Source organism: Pseudophryne corroboree, chromosome 1 (genome assembly GCF_028390025.1).
Source record: "Pseudophryne corroboree isolate aPseCor3 chromosome 1, aPseCor3.hap2, whole genome shotgun sequence".
Classification (NCBI taxonomy): domain Eukaryota; kingdom Metazoa; phylum Chordata; class Amphibia; order Anura; family Myobatrachidae; genus Pseudophryne; species Pseudophryne corroboree.
In genome coordinates this window covers 117,326,907-117,345,417 of record NC_086444.1, presented here as the reverse complement: position 1 = coordinate 117,345,417, position 18,511 = coordinate 117,326,907, and the positions used below count along the sequence as shown (strand labels likewise).

Below are 18,511 nucleotides of genomic sequence, written 5' to 3'. Positions count from 1 at the left end.
GTTAAGGTGCGCTTCTATCTTTCACTCAGCGCTCTCTTCTCATCTCTTCTCCTGTGCGCTGGCTGCATGCTTCCTTGCTTTTTCCGGCCTTGTATTGTGCTTCGCATATACAACCAATACAGGGCGCTGCAGGACCCACACGGTTTCACTTGCTTTGTAAAGTAGGCCCCCAGATTGTGTCAGATATGAGGGGGAGAGAGAAAAAAAACTTTGCTCCCTCATTTCATGCAGTAGCTTGTCTACTTTGTAAAATGGTAGGCCTCGCTGGGCTGCCGTAGTCTTCCTACACATAGTAAGCGTTTAAATTGAGGCGGCGAAAACTAGAAGAAAGAGAGCATTTTTGGTTTGCGTGCAGATTTTGGGCAGGTGGATTGGTGGCAAAACACAAAGTATTTGTCTATGGTGCTTATAAGACGGGGGACAAAAGAAAAAAAATCACATTTGCTTTTGGTTCACTTGCTTGAGAAATACGCTTTTTGGGCCATTTGGGTGAAACAACTTTTGACGTGTTCAAATCAGTAAAAAGACTAATGGCTTTTTTGAGACTACAAAGTCTTTTGAAAGAAAAAAAAACCAAACAAAAACCAAGGTATAATTTGTGTGAGTGCCGCAGGGGGGATAAGAAAGAAAGAAAAAATAAATAAAAAGAAATCCGTGACGACGACGTTCGGACGAGCGCTAACGTGGGAAAATGGTCTCGGTGCGAGGATGAGAAAACCCTCAGCAGCGAGGGGGTTAAATCTCAAGCTGCCTTTTATATTTTATTTTCCAATTTAAGAACCCATTGAGACATAGGACGGTGCACTGCCTGTTGCTTTTCATATGGAGATGAGGGTTGCAGCTACTGTAACTGTGCCCGACTGCTTTTATGACATGACGGTATGCAAATTCATCTGCTGCAGTGTGCCCTGGGAAGGATTTGCACTAGTTGTGCGCATAGTTTGGGGGTGCTTCAGGAACAGTCACCCTTCCGCCTTCCCATGTCAACGTGAAGAGATGCAGCCTCCCTGCAGTTTTCTTTTCCCGTCCCCTGCCGAGAGTTCACTTGTCATGGCTCCGGTCAACCTCCTTCACTTGACGGGGGTGTGCCCAAGCAGGGGCCCTCCTGAGCCCTAGTCCAACTCATACTTACCTGGCAGGGGAGATTCCATGATCACGAAGGTGGTTCTCCCAGGGTGAGGCTCATCCATTGCACTCCGGGTGTGCTGACCCCTGCGATTTCCCCAAATGCGGGAAACTCGACTGCATAATTTGTGGTAGTGGGGGACTGCGTTCGCGCTATCCCCTGATCATCTCTGGTAAAAGTCAGATCTTTTTGTGTGCTGCTGGTGCTGTCTCTTCCTTTGCTGTTTCCATCCTTTTCTTCATTTCAACCCTCCCTCCACTGGACCCCTGTGCCCGTTAAGGTGCGCTTCTATCTTTCACACAGCGCTCTCTTCTCATCTCTTCTCCTGTGCGCTGGCTGCATGCTTCCTTGCTTTTTCCGGCCTTGTACTGTGCTTCGCATATACAACCAATACAGGGCGCTGCAGGACCCACACGGTTTCACTTGCTTTGTAAAGTAGGCCCCCAGATTGTGTCAGATATGAGGGGGAGAGAGAAAAAAAACTTTGCTCCCTCATTTCATGCAGTAGCTTGTCTACTTTGTAAAATGGTAGGCCTCGCTGGGCTGCCGTAGTCTTCCTACACATAGTAAGCGTTTAAATTGAGGCGGCGAAAACTAGAAGAAAGAGAGCATTTTTGGTTTGCGTGCAGATTTTGGGCAGGTGGATTGGTGGCAAAACACAAAGTATTTGTCTATGGTGCTTATAAGACGGGGGACAAAAGAAAAAAATCACATTTGCTTTTGGTTCACTTGCTTGAGAAATACGCTTTTTGGGCCATTTGGGTGAAACAACTTTTGACGTGTTCAAATCAGTAAAAAGACTAATGGCTTTTTTGAGACTACAAAGTCTTTTGAAAGAAAAAACAAAAAACAAAAATCAAGGTATAATTTGTGTGAGTGCCGCAGGGGGGATAAGAAAGAAAGAAAAAAGAAAAAAAAAGAAATCCGTGACGACGACGTTCGGAGTCGGACGAGCGCTGACGTCGGAAAATGGTCTCGGTGCGAGGATGAGAAAACCCTCAGCTGCGAGGGGGTTAAATCTCAAGCTGCCTTTTATATTTTATTTTCCAATTTAAGAACCCATTGAGACATAGGACGGTGCACTGCCTGTTGCTTTTCATATGGAGATGAGGGTTGCAGCTACTGTAACTGTGCCCGACTGCTTTTATGACATGACGGTATGCAAATTCATCTGCTGCAGTGTGCCCTGGGAAGGATTTGCACTAGTTGTGCGCATAGTTTGGGGGTGCTTCAGGAACAGTCACCCTTCCGCCTTCCCATGTCAACGTGAAGAGATGCAGCCTCCCTGCAGTTTTCTTTTCCCGTCCCCTGCCGAGAGTTCACTTGTCATGGCTCCGGTCAACCTCCTTCACTTGACGGGGGTGTGCCCAAGCAGGGGCCCTCCTGAGCCCTAGTCCAACTCATACTTACCTGGCAGGGGAGATACCATGATCACGAAGGTGGTTCTCCTAGGGCGAGGCTCATCCATTGCACTCTGGGTGTGCTGACTCCTGCGATTTCCCCAAATGCGGGAAACTCGACTGCATAATTTGTGGTAGTGGGGGACTGCGTTCGCGCTATTCCCTGATCATCTCTGGTAAAAGTCAGATCTTTTTGTGTGCTGCTGGTGCTGTCTCTTCCTTTGCTGTTTCCATCCTTTTCTTCATTTCAATCCTCCCTCCACTGGACCCCTGTGCCCGTTAAGGTGCGCTTCTATCTTTCACTCAGCGCTCTCTTCTCATCTCTTCTCCTGTGCGCTGGCTGCATGCTTCCTTGCTTTTTCCGGCCTTGTACTGTGCTTCGCATATACAACCAATACAGGGCGCTGCAGGACCCACACGGTTTCACTTGATTTGTAAAGTAGGCCCCCAGATTGTGTCAGATATGAGGGGGAGAGACAAAAAAAACTTTGCTCCCTCATTTCATGCAGTAGCTTGTCTACTTTGTAAAATGGTAGGCCTCGCTGGGCTGCCGTAGTCTTCCTACACATAGTAAGCGTTTAAATTGAGGCGGCGAAAACTAGAAGAAAGAGAGCATTTTTGGTTTGCGTGCAGATTTTGGGCAGGTGGATTGGTGGCAAAACACAAAGTATTTGTCTATGGTGCTTATAAGACGGGGGACAAAAGAAAAAAAATCACATTTGCTTTTGGTTCACTTGCTTGAGAAATACGCTTTTTGGGCCATTTGGGTGAAACAACTTTTGACGTGTTCAAATCAGTAAAAAGACTAATGGCTTTTTTGAGACTACAAAGTCTTTTGAAAGAAAAAAACAAACAAACAAAAACCAAGGTATAATTTGTGTGAGTGCCGCAGGGGGGATAAGAAAGAAAGAAAAAATAAATAAAAAGAAATCCGTGACGACGACGTTCGGACGAGCGCTAACGTCGGAAAATGGTCTCGGTGCGAGGATGAGAAAACCCTCAGCAGCGAGGGGGTTAAATCTCAAGCTGCCTTTTATATTTTATTTTCCAATTTAAGAACCCATTGAGACATAGGACGGTGCACTGCCTGTTGCTTTTCATATGGAAATGAGGGTTGCAGCTACTGTAACTGTGCCCGACTGCTTTTATGACATGACGGTATGCAAATTCATCTGCTGCAGTGTGCCCTGGGAAGGATTTGCACTAGTTGTGCGCATAGTTTGGGGGTGCTTCAGGAACAGTCACCCTTCCGCCTTCCCATGTCAACGTGAAGAGATGCAGCCTCCCTGCAGTTGTCTTTTCCCGTCCCCTGCCGAGAGTTCACTTGTCATGGCTCCAGTCAACCTCCTTCACTTGACGGGGGTGTGCCCAAGCAGGGGCCCTCCTGAGCCCTAGTCCAACTCATACTTACCTGGCAGGGGAGATACCATGATCACGAAGGTGGTACTCCCAGGGCGAGGCTCATCTATTGCACTCCGGGTGTGCTGACCCCTGCGATTTCCCCAAATGCGGGAAACTCAACTGCAGAATTTGTGGTAGTGGGGGACTGTGTTCGTGCTTTCCCCTGATCATCTCTGGTAAAAATCAGATCTTTTTGTGTGCTGCTGGTGCTGTCTCTTCCTTTGCTGTTTCCATCCTTTTCTTAATTTCAACCCTCCCTCCACTGGACCCCTGTGCCCGTTAAGGTGCGCTTCTATCTTTCACTCAGCGCTCTCTTCTCATCTCTTCTCCTGTGCGCTGGCTGCATGCTTCCTTGCTTTTTCCGGCCTTGTACTGTGCTTCGCATATACAACCAATACAGGGCGCTGCAGGACCCACACGGTTTCACTTGCTTTGTAAAGTAGGCCCCCAGATTGTGTCAGATATGAGGGGGAGAGAGAAAAAAAACTTTGCTCCCTCATTTCATGCAGTAGCTTGTCTACTTTGTGAAATGGTAGGCCTCGCTGGGCTGCCGTAGTCTTCCTACACATAGTAAGCGTTTAAATTGAGGCAGCGAAAACTAGAAGAAAGAGAGCATTTTTGGTTTGCGTGCAGATTTTGGGCAGGTGGATTGGTGGCAAAACACAAAGTATTTGTCTATGGTGCTTATAAGACGGGGGACAAAAGAAAAAAATCACATTTGCTTTTGGTTCACTTGCTTGAGAAATACGCTTTTTGGGCCATTTGGGTGAAACAACTTTTGACGTGTTCAAATCAATAAAAAGACTAATGGCTTTTTTCAGACTACAAAGTCTTTTGAAAGAAAAAAAACAAACAAAAATCCAAGGTATAATTTGTGTGAGTGCTGCAGGGGGATAAGAAAGAAAAAATAAATTAAAAGAAATCCATGACGACGACGTTTGGACGAGCACTAACGTCGGAAAATGGTCTCGGTGCAAGGATGAGAAAACCCCTCAGCAGAAAGGGGGTTAAATCTCAAGCTGCCTTTTGTATTTTGGTTTCTAATTTAAGAACCCATTGAGACATAGGACGTTGGGGATCAGTACGAATTACCACCGTTTGAAAAGCAGTCACCAAGATACTGAATGAGTTCATATCTCGATTTATAAAATGCAGACAAAAACGCTATACAGACAGTGCAAATACTGACAAGTTATATACCGAATGTGTTGTAATACCGACATGTATGAAGTACTACTTTATACCGGCATGACTAATTACCGACAGTTTATAATACCGACAATGTCAATATGCCGACAACATGTAATACCGACAATGATGAAATACAGACAGAAAGATAATATAGGCACATATAGTACCGGCAGTTCATATCCCGACATGAATGATATACCGAAGCATCATAATCCCGGCAGACCCTAAACTAGTCTAAATACCGACAGTCAAAATACCGACAAACACAATGCCGAAGCATCATCATCCCGGCAGACTCTAAACTGGTCGAAATACCGACAGTCGCTATACCGGTAATTCATATATAGCATGTTAAAAGCCAATACCCCGTGACTGCAGGGTGGCTGGCGGGCCTGGCATGTGCAGGAGTGCAGTGAGGGAGTGAGGGGCTGGCTGGGACCTGTAGTGTCACGGCTTCAAGTAGCGGCGGGGGGTGCGCTATTGCTGGGGAGCGTCTTACTTGGGATGAAGAGGCGCCTAGGTGTGGGTGTCTAGAATTAGCAGGTAGCGGGACCCGGAGAATAAGGGGTGCAGGGCTACAACTGGGGGTGGCCATCCCTTCAGCTGTTTGACTGCAAGGTGACTGGTGGGCCTGGCATGTGCTGGAGCGCTGTCAAGCTATTCAGTTTCGATCTAACTTGTGTCGGACATTTACTTTGTCGATCTATCATTATTTTATATCATAAATCATGGGGCAGGGACTCCACTATATCCACCAGGGCAAGGGGTACAGGTCGGATTTACTAAAATCCATTTGGTATAGGCCCCGCAGTACCCGGTGGTGAAGTCCAGCAGAGGGGATAAGGCTCTGATCTGTAGTCCCTCCCCCAGCCCCATGTGCTGAACAAACCGACATAGCTTTTGCAAAAGCAGAATGCTTGAAATACAGCTGAAACACCCGCTCAAATAATTCATACAGTGACCTCCACCATGCCATCAACGAGTGCTGCATCTATGCCAAATCGAGATGCTCTAAGACAAATTGTTAAGCGTGAGAGAATGGAAGGTATGCCAGCAGAAGCTCAAACATTACATGATCTAAACAGTAGCGGTTCTTGCTACGGGCACACCAGGGACGTGCTGTCAGGGGAGGCAGGGGAGGCAGGGGAGGCACAGCCTCACCTGTCATGCTCCCTGTCATATTTTACAGGTTTGACTATAAAAATGATTGGAATAACACAAAGAAGATGCTTATAACTTCTAAGCATATTCTTTGTATTATTGCAGCATTTTATAGATAAAACTGGCTGCAGGGCAGCGGGAATTGCAGGGAGAGACAGAGATGAGCCAGCCAGAGCTGAGCCTCATCTCACACACTGTCAGAGCCTGCCTGTACAGTGAGGCGGGGCTACACAGCAGCCAATCATGCTGCTTAGAAAGGAGAAATGGGAGGCATGCCTCAGTGTGGGGGCGTGTGTGAGCTCTCATGGGTAGCTCGGATTGGTCATGTGACCAATCCAGGAACTGCAGGAACACAGACACCGAAGCTGAGCAGCATGGCAGGGGAGAAGGGAGATGGGGATCTGAAGTAGCAGCAGCAGCCACCCGTGCACAGTGACTGGGGTGAGTAGCAGTGTGCGTATGTGTGTGTGTCACCTGTAGTGAGTGTGGGGATAGGATGTATGTGTGTGTGTGTGTGTGTGTGTATATCATCTGTAGTGAGTGTGGGGACAGGATTGTATATGTGTGTGTGTGTGTGTGTGTGTGTGTGTGTGTGGCATCTGTAGTGAGGGAGCCAGTGTCAGAACTGGTGGGTGGCAGCGCAGTGGAGGGCACGATCGCTCTCCTTCCTTTTATCACTGGAGAGAATACTGGCCACTGCTGAGCTGCCTGTCACCCCAGCATCTGCTGGGCTGGGAGAGAGGCTGCTGCAGCGGCTGCCAGTCTTTTCTCTCCCCACCCGACATGCGGCTGTCAGCAACAAGGAAGGAGGAGGGCAGCGGGACTAGGACCCCCTCCGGACCCCTCCAATGGGCCTGGGCCAGGTAGAGAGTACCTCCCACCCCCTCTCGGAACCACTGTGTGTGTGTGCATCTGTAGTGAGTGTGGGGACAGGGCTCTGTGTGAGTGTGTGTGTGTGTGTGTGTGTGTGTGTGTATGTGTGTGTGTGTGTGTGTGTGTGTGTGTGTGTGTGTGTGTGTGGCATCTGTAGTGAGTGTGGGGACAGGGCTCTGTGTGAGTGTGTGTGTGTGTGTGTGTGTGTATGTGTGTGTGTGTGTGTGTGTGTGTGTGTGTGTGTGTGTGTGGCATCTGTAGTGAGTGTGGGGACAGGGCTCTGTGTGAGTGTGTGTGTGTGTGGCATCTGTAGTGAGTGTGGTGACAGCGTTGTGTGCTATGTTGAATAGGGGGTCACAGACTCCCAGCACCCAGACCCACCCCCATGTGTGCCTCCCCAGCCTCTGACCTCACCGCACGTCACTGGGGCACATGGGATTTTTGCCTGGGGCGCCGCCTTCCGGAGGGCGCCGCCGCCGTGGCAAGATCTGCTACTGGTGGTGCCCTCCCTCCCCGGTGCCAGTACTGCTGTGCGGTGCGCGATGAAGTAATCGCACACCGCACTGCATTGTGGGAGCAGCACTTAGACACTAGGGGTCATGATTGACCTCTAGTGTCTATGCGGTTCTATGGGAGAGATGTCATGACATCTCTCCCATAGATCAGAGGAGTGGCGTCAGCGGCCAGAGACGGAGGGCAGCAGCGGGGATGGTAAGTATTATTATTTTTTTTTTTAAAGTGGCACAAACGGGGCAATACTACTGGGACCACAAATGGGGCAATACTACTGGGGGCACAAACGGGGGCAATACTACTGGGGGCACATTGACCACACCCCTTTATGAAGCCACACCCCTATTTTTGCCCGGGGCGCCACAAGGGCTAGAACCGGCCCTGGATCTAAATGTTCCCGACCATTTAAAGGACATTGATGGTGAACCTTTTCTTGTGAAAGACTCATCTTTCTCAGATAATCGAATTTAAATTTTTACAACCAAGGAAAACATTATAAAATTACATGAAGCCCCATACTGGGTAATGGGGGTAATTCTGAGTTGATCGCAGCAGCAAGTTTGTTAGCACTTGGGCAAAACCATGTGCACTGCAGGGGGTGCAGATATAACATTTGCAGAGAGAGTTAGATTTGGGTGGGTTATTTTGTTTCTGTGCAGGGTAAATACTGGCTGCTTTATTTTTACACTGCAATTTAGATTTCAGTTTGATCACACCCCACCCAGATCTAACTCTCTCTGCACATGTTATATCTACCCCTCCTGCAGTGCACATGGTTTTGCCCAGCTGCTAACAAAATTGTTGCTGCGATCAACTCAGAATTAGGCCCAATGGACGGCACTTTTAAGACGTGTCCAACCATGTTCAGGCAATTGTACACAATACATGCTGTGGTTGGGACTGATCAATCAACGCAAAGATTTCTCCCCTTTGTTTATGGGTTACTATCCAGTAAGAGCGAGAAGTGTTATAAACATTTTTCTGATTTACAAGATTTTGCCGAGGAAAACGATATCCAGCTCACCGATAAAACAGAGCGACAGAAAAGCAGTGCACGACCTTATGTAAAACTGCATAGTTTTGTGTGAAAGTACTTGGCGCGTACGTACTGCGGCCCGTATGCATGCGCAGAAATGCTGATTTTTAGCCTGATCACTGTCCTGTGAACAACAGCAGCTAGCGATCAACTCGGAATGAGGGCCATTGTCCTTGGGAAAAGTCGTACTGGAACAAGGAGCAAATCATTGAGAGTTCCTCCTTCTTATACCCCCTCACTTTGGTCGGTCGCTGAAAATAATCAACTGGGTATACCCCGTACTCAAAATAAACTGGAGGCATGGCATAGGAAATGGAACACCATTCTGGGCCAAAGAAAACTAGGAGTATATCATCTCATTACCTATATCATTAAGGAGCAGCGCAATACTCAAATCCAATTGCAAAGAGTGATTGCAAGTGTGGCAAGAACACCTCCACGTAAATCCACTGAAATAAGAAAGAGGGCATTGGAGACATGTATCCGCACCAGGGATTCAGTGGACCCCATGACTTTTCTGAGAGGCATCGCCCATAATTTGAAAAAATAAGTCATCCACTTCCAATTTAAAAAACAACAACTATTTTACCTTTTTTTTGTGTTTTCAAAAGTTGTTTTCTCATTGAGAATGGCAGCAATGTTATTTTCTATTTCTCATACGTCCTAGAAGATGCTGGGGATGCTTCAAGAACCATAGACGGGATCCGCAGGAGACATGGGCACTTTAAGACTTTAAAAGGGGTGTGAACTGGCTCCTCCCTCTATGCCCCTCCTCCAGACTCCGGTTAGATTCTGTGCCCAGTGAGACTGGATGCACACTGAGGAGCTCTCCAGAGTTTCTCAGAAAAAATACTTTTGTTAGGTTTATTATTTTCAGGGAGACCTGCTGGTAACAGGCTCCCTGCATCGTGGGAGTGAGCGGAGAGAAGCAGACCTACTTCTGTGAGTTTCAAGGCTCTGCTTCTTAGGCTACTGGACACCATTAGCTCCAGAGGGTCTGATCGCTAGGTACGCCTAGATGCTCATTCCCGGATCCGCGCCGTCAACCCCCTTGCAGAGCCAGAAGTCAGAAGCCGGGTGAGTAAAAGAAGATCAGAAGACTTCAGTGATGGCAGAAGACGGCTTTTGAGGTACCGCGCAGCGGCCGCGCTGCGCGCCATGCTCCCACATACAGAACGGCACTGCAGGTTGCAGGGCGCAGGGGGGGGGGGGGCGCCCTGGGCAGGATAAATCCTCAAATAGCGACTGGCAAGAGTGTATACCATGCCTGGGCACTAATTACAGACCCTCGCCAGTATAAATATGTGAAATTAAGCGGGACTAAAGCACCCCATTAAGGGAGCGTGGCTTAGCCCTCACAGCTCTGACCAGCGCCATTTTTTCTTCACAGAAGCTGCAGAGATGCTGAGCCTGGCCTCCCACACTACTGTACAAGTAACAGGATGCAAAACAGGGGGGGGACACAAGAGATTTGGTGCTAATTTGTTGAAATTAAAAGCGCTAACAGGTCTGGGCAGTATATTACTCGCTTCAGAACCGGGACAGGCGCTGGGTTGTGAGCAGGGCTGTCTTATCAGCAGTGTGGGCCCCTGGGCACAGCAATGCACTGGGGCCCCTACATATCCTCGGGGGGGGGGGGGGGGTGCTATCAGCAGTAGCTTTGATGTCCCACGGGCGGTATGGGGTGTTCTATCTTCTGCTCAGCATATGAGACCTGGAGCAGTAATTTCTGCTAATTACTGCTTTACTGCACAGATGGGGAGGGAGAACACTAAACTGTAGAAGGTGGCATTGGGATGAATGAAGGGGCCTCGGTACATGACTTTCAGGGTGGTATGGGGTGTTTAATATGTACGGGAGGGGTCGATAGTGGAGTGAGCTTAATATTCATAATTTTCTGGTGTGGTGAGAGAGCAGCTTGCTTGACTGCAGATATCTTAAGTTCCTGGAAAAAGATTTCTTAGCTCTGAATGGGATAAAATATTAGAGTGCCTCACCTGTCAGGAGGTACTGGGGACTTGGGGATCAGAGTTCAGGAGCCAGAGCAATCCACCAATGAATATATAAAACTGCATATTAGGCGTGTGGAGCTTGAGCAGGGACCAGCTGCTTGAAGGCTGATATCTCTGGTTCTGGGCATAGTAGAGAAAATCTGCCAGTGTCCACCGAAAGTGGAGAGTCCCAGCTTTTGAACTGTATCCTCAGAAAAACTCTAAGTCATACAGAACCTGAGATATCTGGCTGGGAAGAGCAATTAACAGGCTTGGATGGGGACCACTGCTTTGAAGTTCGATATCTTTGGTTCCCTATGGCCGATTTTAAAAAATCTGGTACCTCTAGAAAGAGGGGACCCTCAGCTATCAGCCTAGGGCCCTTATACTCCTGGGGCCCTTGGGCAAGAGCCCATTGAGCCCATACGAAAAGACGGCCCTGGTTGTGAGCAGAACTCCCTCTGTGTTTCTCTAACAGGCTTTGCTGTAGGTCTGTCTCCTATAGCCCCAGTGTGGTTGTGGGTGTCGGTACGCGTGTGTCGACATGTCTGAGGCTGAGTGCTCTTCCCAGGAGGAGGCTGGAGTGGGGACAGAAAAGGCTGTGGGAGTGACAGTGTCCTAAACTGGCTAAGATCATTCAGTACATGATTGTGGCGATTAAAGAAGTATTGCATATCACAGAGGACCCTGCTGTTCCTGATTCTAGGGTCTGTATATATAAAGGAAAGAAACCTGAGGTAACGTTCCCTCCCTCTCATGAACTGAACGCTCTTTTTGAAAAGGCTTGGGAAAATCCTGACAAGAAGGTACAGGTTCCCAAAAGAATTCCAGTGGCATATCCGTTTCCCTCTGGGGACAGGAAAAAGTAGGAGTTATTGATTTATGGAATCATATTTATGAATATTAATATTTAATATAACATATATGGTTATTAATATATGGATATATTTAAATTAATATGCGTTATCATATATATCTGCAAATATATTATGTCAGGCTTACAAATTAATTGGCTGATAAATATATGCAGTCCTTATATATATATGACTTATGAAATTATGAAGTTAAGATTCCTTAAAGAGAGTTCAAGCTTGAATATTACCGCTCTTTTTATATGATTATTTATTTACAGGCAGATCAAATCGTACAGAATAAGATATACACAGTAGTGATATATATACTAATTATTTATCTAATGCTTCCTTCGTTATATAACATAAAACAACATGACATAAGTTTCACAAACAGTTTCAATTGCTAACATAAAATGTATACTTGCAAGTTAAAGATTGCCATCCCAAGAATCATTCCTTCTGCATGTTCTCCATGACTTCTCCTCCTGACTGACTTCCTTCCTTCTCTCCTTCTCCTTCCTCCTAACTCCTAACTCCAAGTCTGCTCCTTTTATCCTATATTTTACCAATTCAAACTATCATATTCTCATAGTTCTCAGTGCAAAATATAGTTATAGGTGTGCCATTTACATTCCAAGGTGTCGTAAAACATGCTCTGCTCCAAATTGGATATTCTGCTCAAGCAGTTATGGTGCCATAAAACGTGTCCTTTCCTTATACTGTACATCAAAGACCTTCCTTTGGTTATTTGAAGTGTAACAATATTTGTTTGCCTGAAGCATGTTTTATCAATGGATGTGATCTCTTTTTGTAGTAGCTAATGTAAGCTACTGTTTTATGACCCATGATCTGACCTACAACTGGACCATTGACCAGCTAGTTTTATAATTACTAGAGGTATTGCAAATCTTGATTCTGATCTAAATGTACACCTGTGGATTCCAGTGCCCATTTGATTGTAAATGCATTCTTTATTATACTGTGACCTCTCTAGCCTTATTTATGGCTAGAGCAGAATAAACCTGTTCCCTACACTATGTTCTACCATCTTGCAGTAAAACACAAATATACAGTTAAATATATAAACACATAAACAAACCTAATTTCTTAAATCAGCTACACATTACCTCATACATTCAAACTTATTTCACATCTATTCCTTACTATATATATCCAGTATACTGTCCACTATGGTAACATCGCCTATTTATAATGAATTATATTTTGATTCAGACAACATCTATTGGCCTAATATTATACTAAGTGCAGACAATTACCCATATGGCAACAGAGTCAACCCCCACGGTGGAGAAAGCTCTATCGCGTCTGTCCAAAAAGGTGGCGCTTTCCTGCGGATCGTAAGCAGGAAAATACACTAAAATCCATTTATGTCACTACGGGTTCGCTACTCAGGCCTGCCGTTGCTTCGGCATGGGTGAGTAGCGCTATTGAAAAGTGGGCAGATAACTTGTCATCTGAGAGAGATACCCTAGACAGGGATAGCGTGCTTTTGACTCTGGGTCATATCAGGGACGCTGCAGCATATTTAAAAGAAGATGCAAGGGATATTGGCCTTTTGGGATCAAGGGCCAATGCCATGGCAGTCTCAGCTAGGAGGGCATTGTGGATTCATCAATGGAATGCTGATGCTGACTCTAAGAAGACTATAGAGTCTCTACCGTTTAACTGTAGTGTCTTGTTTGGTGACGGCCTCACTGACCTGGTATCTACGGCTACCGCGGGTAAGTCATCATTTTGACCTTATGTTCCTGCACAACAAAAGAAAACGCCCCACTATCAGATGCAGTCCTTTCGGCCCAATAAATACAAAAAAGGACGAGGGTCCTCCTTCCTTGCTGCGAGAGGAAGAGGAAAGGGAAAAAGGTCACAGGCTGTGGCAAGTTCCCAAGAGCAGAAGTCCTCTCCGGCTTCTACCAAATCTACCGCGTGACGCTGGGGCTCCTCTGCGGGAGTCCGCACCAGTGGGGGCACGTCTCAAACTCTTCAGTCAGGTCTGGGTGCACTCGGACCTGGATCCTTAGATATTAGAAGTAGTAACCCAAGGGTACAAATTAGAGTTTCAAGACGTGCCCCCTCACCGATTTTCCAAATCGGCCTTGCCACTTCTCTTCTAGAAAGGGAGGTAGTATGCGCTGCAATACTAAAACTGTGTCAAAATCAAGTCATTGTCACGGTACCCCCGTCACAACAGAGGGAGGGTTTTTATTCGAGTCTGTACGTGGTCCCGAAGCCGGATGGCTCAGTCAGACCGATTCTGAACCTAAAATCCCTCAATTTCTTTCTAAAAAAATTCAAATTCAAGATGGAATCTCTCCAAGCAGTGATATCCAGTCTGGAGGAGGGGTTTTTTATTGTGTTGGTCGACATAAAGGATGCCTACTTACACGTTCCCATATATCCTCCACATCAGGCATACCTTAGGTTTGCTGTTCAGGATTGTCATTACCAATTTCAGACGTTGCCGTTTGGTCTGTCCACGGCTCCGAGGATTTTCACCAAGGTTATGGCGGAAATGATGGTTCTCCTGCGCAAGCAGGGAATCACAATTATCCCGTACTGGGACGATCTCCTCATAAAGGCGAGATCCAAGGAGCAATTGCTGAAAAATGTTGCGCTCTCACTGACGATTCTGCAACAACATGGTTGGCTCCTAAACTTGCCAAAATCACAGTTGGTTCCGACGACACGGCTGTCGTTCCTGGGGATGATTCTGGGTACAGAATTACAGAGAGTTTTTCTTCCAGTGGAAAAGGCTCTGGAAATACAGAACATGGTAAAACAGATTCTGAAACCGGCAAGAGTGTCAAGTCTTCAATGCACTCGGTTGCTGGGGAAGATGGTGGCGGACTACAAGGCTATTCCGTATGGCCGGTTCCATGCCAGGGTGTTTCAGTGGGACCTGTTGGACAAGTGGTCCGGGTCTCACCTGGACATGCACCGGAAAATAATCCTATCTTCCAGGACCAAGATCTCCCTTCTGTGGTGGCTGCACAGTTCTCACCTTCTGGAGGGACGCAGGATCGGGATTCAGGATTGGATCCTGGTGACCACAGATGCAAGTCTCCGAGGCTGGGGAGCAGTCACACAGGGGAGAAACTTTCAGGGAAAATGGTCAAGCCAGGAAGCTTGTCTGCACATAAACATTCTGGAATTAAGGGCCATTTACAACGGCATTCTGCAAGCGGAATATCTTCTTCGCGGTCTGCCCGTCTTGATTCAGTCGGACAACATAACAGCAGTGGCGTACATAAACCGCCAGGGTGGAAAAAAGAGCAGAGCGGCGATGGCCGAGGCCACAAAAGTTCTTCGCTGGGCGGATAGTCATGCAAGCGCCCTGTCAGCAGTCTTCATTCCAGGAGTGGACAACTGGGAAGCAGACTTCCTCAGCAGACACGATCTCCATCCAGGAGAGTGGGGTCTTCATCAAGAGGTCTTTGCAGAAGTGACAAGTAGATTGGGAATTCCTCAAAAAGACATGATGGCGTCCCGCCTCAACAAGAAACTTCAGAGATATTGTTCCAAGTCGAGGGACCCTCAAGCAATAGCGGTGGACGCCCTAGTGACACCGTGGGTGTTTCCGTCGGTCTATGTGTTCCCTCCACTTCCACTCATTCCAAAGGTGATAAAGATTATAAGAAGAACAAGGGTTCAGGCGATACTCATTGTTCTGGATTGGCCAAAAAGGGCCTGGTATCCAGATCTTCAGGAGTTGCTCATAGAAGATTCCTGGCCTCTTCCTCTACGGGAGGACCTGTTACAACAAGGACCGTGCATGTATCAAGACTTACCGTGGCTGCGTTTGACGGCATGGCGGTTGAACGCCAAATCCTAACCCGAAAGGGTATTCCCAGTGAAGTCATTCCCACACTACTTCAGGCTAGAAAAGAAGTAACGGCAAAGCATTACCACCGTATTTGGAGGAAATATGTGTCTTGGTGTGAATCAAAGAAGGTTCCTACGGAAGAATTTCAGCTGGGGCGTTTGCTCCATTTTTTGCAAGCAGGTGTGGATGCGTGCCTAAAGTTAGGCTCCATTAAAGTACTAATTTCGGTCTTATCAATCTTCTTTCAGAAAGAATTGGCCTACCTTCCAGAAGTTCAGACCTTCGTGAAGGGCGTGCTGCACATCCAACCTCCATTTGTGCCTCCTGTGGCACTGTGGGATCTTAATGTGGTATTGCAGTTCCTGCAATCTCATTGGTTTGAACCTTTGTGTAAGGTTGAGTTAAAATTCCTTACTTGGAAATTAGTCATGTTGTTGGCCTTGGCGTCCGCAAGGCGGGTGTCTGAGTTGGCAGCTTTGTCTCACAAAAGACTCTATTTAATCCAGGGCTGTTTCTAGCCAATTTGGCTCCCAGTGCGAGATTTAAAAATGCGCCCCCCATGACATAAAAAAATGTGCCCCCCCCCCACACACACACACACCTAGATAAAAAAAAAACTTGCGCGCATTCGGCAAGGGGGCGTGGCCTCATCTAAATGGGCGTGGCCTCATTTAAATGGGCATGGCCTCGTCTGAAAAGACTACCTCACAATCCAGTTTTTGACCCTACTCCAACAGATCACGACCACCACAGGAAAAAAAATTCTACCATATTAAGCCCCACACAGTAATGCCCCCTGCACCATATTATGCCACACACCGCAATGCCCTTGATACATTAAATCCCCACACTACGGCAGGCAAGAGTCCCCATTTCACACATTACGGCAGGTGTCCCCATTTTACACATTGAGAGAGAGAGAGAATACTTACAGAGGCGATTACCGCTCTTCGGCCCGCCTCACCTCTTCCTAACTTGGATCCCCCTCTGTACTCCGCTCGGGGGGGGGGGGGATTCACGGAGTGACGGGGTTGCGTCGTGACGTAACGACGCAACCGCGTCATTCCGTGAAACTCCGCCCCCCCGAGCGGGTTACTCTGGGAGAAATAGGAGGGGAAGCAGGGAGCCACAGTTAGTGCCGCGGCGGGCGCCCAGTGCGGTTGCACTGCTCGCCTGCCCCAAGAAACGGCCCTGATTTAATCTTCCATGCTGATAGAGCGGAGTTGAGAACTCGTCAGCAATTTCTGCCAAAAGTGGTTTCATCGTTTCACGTAAACCAGCCTATTGTGGTGCCAGTGGCTACTGAAGCCTTGGCGGAATCGAAGTCTCTCGATGTGGTTAGAGCTTTGAAAATCTATGTCGCCAGAATGGCGCAGATTAGGAAAACAGAGTCCTCTGGGCTCCCAATAAGATTGGGGCTCCTGCTTCCAAGCAGACCATTGCACGCTGGTTCTGTAATACGATTCAGCAGGCTCATTCTACTGCAGGATTGCCGTTACCGAAATCGGTGAAAGCCCATTCTACCAGAAAGGTGGGCTCTTCTTGGGCGGTTGCCCGGGGGGTCTCGGCATTACAGCTTTGCCGAGCTGCTACTTGGTCGGGTTCAAACACCTTTTCGAAGTTTTACAAGTTTGATACCCTGGCTGAGGAGGACCTCTTGTTTGGTCAATCGGTGCTGCAGAGTCATCCGCACTCTCCCGCCCGTTCTAGAGCTTTGGTATAAACCCCATGGTTCTTGAAGCATCCCCAGCATCCTCTAGGACGTATGAGAAAATAGGATTTTAATACCTACCGGTAAATCCTTTTCTCTTAGTCCGTAGAGGATGCTGGGCGCCCGTCCCAGTGCGGGCTGTATCTGCAGTTTGGTTATGGTTACACTCGTGTTGAGTTAAGTTCAGTCAGTCTGTGGCTGATGTTGGTCATGCCGTTGCATGCGTTGTTGTTGAATGCCATGTTGTACGGCGTGTTGAGGTGTGAGCTGGTATGTATCTCACCTTAGTTTAAAAATTAAATAAATCTAAATGTCCGTCTCCCTGGGTACAGTTCCTATAACTGGAGTCTGGAGGAGGGGCATAGAGGGAGGAGCCAGTTCACACCCCTTTTAAAGTCTTAAAGTGCCCATGTCTCCTGCGGATCCCGTCTATGGTTCTTGAGGCATCCCCAGCATCCTCTACGGACTAAGAGAAAATGATTTACCGGTAGGCATTAAAATCCTATTTTTTCATAATCTTTAATGTTTTGAAGTTTGTCCTTTTATTAAACCTTTGGATCGTTATTACCTACGTGTTAAATAATGTTTTAGTTTGGTGTTAAATGGAGTCTGATATCTAAGCAAGGAGCATGTTAGGAGATACTCCAATAGAATAAAGTAAAAACATTTTTACAGTAAGTAAATGTCATTTGTATTTTACTGAATTGCTATCTACCTAGTGATGGTCATATTAGCTCCTTATATCTAGGTTTAATATCAATATATTTGTCCCATCTATGCTTTTCATAATCATTGGTTAGCGCATGCGTCTGGCCTTCTAGAGGATTAGGCTATTTTAGCATGGTGATGGACAGCTGTGTCTTTCAAGTCCACTATACAGTTACACCGAGTGTTAACATTATCATTCAGGAAATCTGTATGTTTTTCACTCGTATACAGTGTTCCGGGATGATGATGTCCGGTGTCGAACTAAAGCTGGCTTGTCATGCCTATTTGTCTATCATTACTATAAAATATTTATAGTGAAATTATTATTAACGCTTGTCTCTTGGATAGTGTTAGAAATTAATATTGTTATCGTCATCAGTTCATCCCATTACTGAAATGGACTACCGTCAGCCCCACCTCCGCCCTATCTATGTCCAATATCAAACATGGCATCTTCATATTTCCTGTATTGTGATGTATTATGGTGCCACACTCCCAACCAATTATAATGCTAAATGCTATAAAGAGGGGGGATTACATTTTGCCTTGGGGGAGAGCGCTATGAGCGGCCCGTTTTGCAGCTTACACTGGGCGTCTCATGAATGCAGGGGTGACGCCGCTGCCTTGATGAGGGCGCCCTCACATCGCGGGGCGCAGGGGACACAGACACACCCACACACACACTACTTGTCCCATGCAGAC

General features: G+C 47.0%; 3 non-coding genes across 3 annotated transcripts; all 3 read left to right on the top strand.

The window, feature by feature from the left end:
* The first annotated feature begins 1,124 nt into the window (after nt 1-1,124).
* On the top strand, nt 1,125-1,288 carry LOC134958155 (U1 spliceosomal RNA). The gene has a single exon (XR_010186894.1). It is a non-coding gene; the product is annotated as a U1 spliceosomal RNA (small nuclear RNA).
* A 1,240-nt stretch (nt 1,289-2,528) lies between these two features.
* Nucleotides 2,529-2,692, top strand: LOC134958685 (U1 spliceosomal RNA). The gene has a single exon (XR_010187093.1). It is a non-coding gene; the product is annotated as a U1 spliceosomal RNA (small nuclear RNA).
* A 1,237-nt stretch (nt 2,693-3,929) lies between these two features.
* Nucleotides 3,930-4,093, top strand: LOC134959316 (U1 spliceosomal RNA). Its single transcript, XR_010187370.1, has one exon. It is a non-coding gene; the product is annotated as a U1 spliceosomal RNA (small nuclear RNA).
* The last annotated feature ends 14,418 nt before the right edge of the window (nt 4,094-18,511 follow it).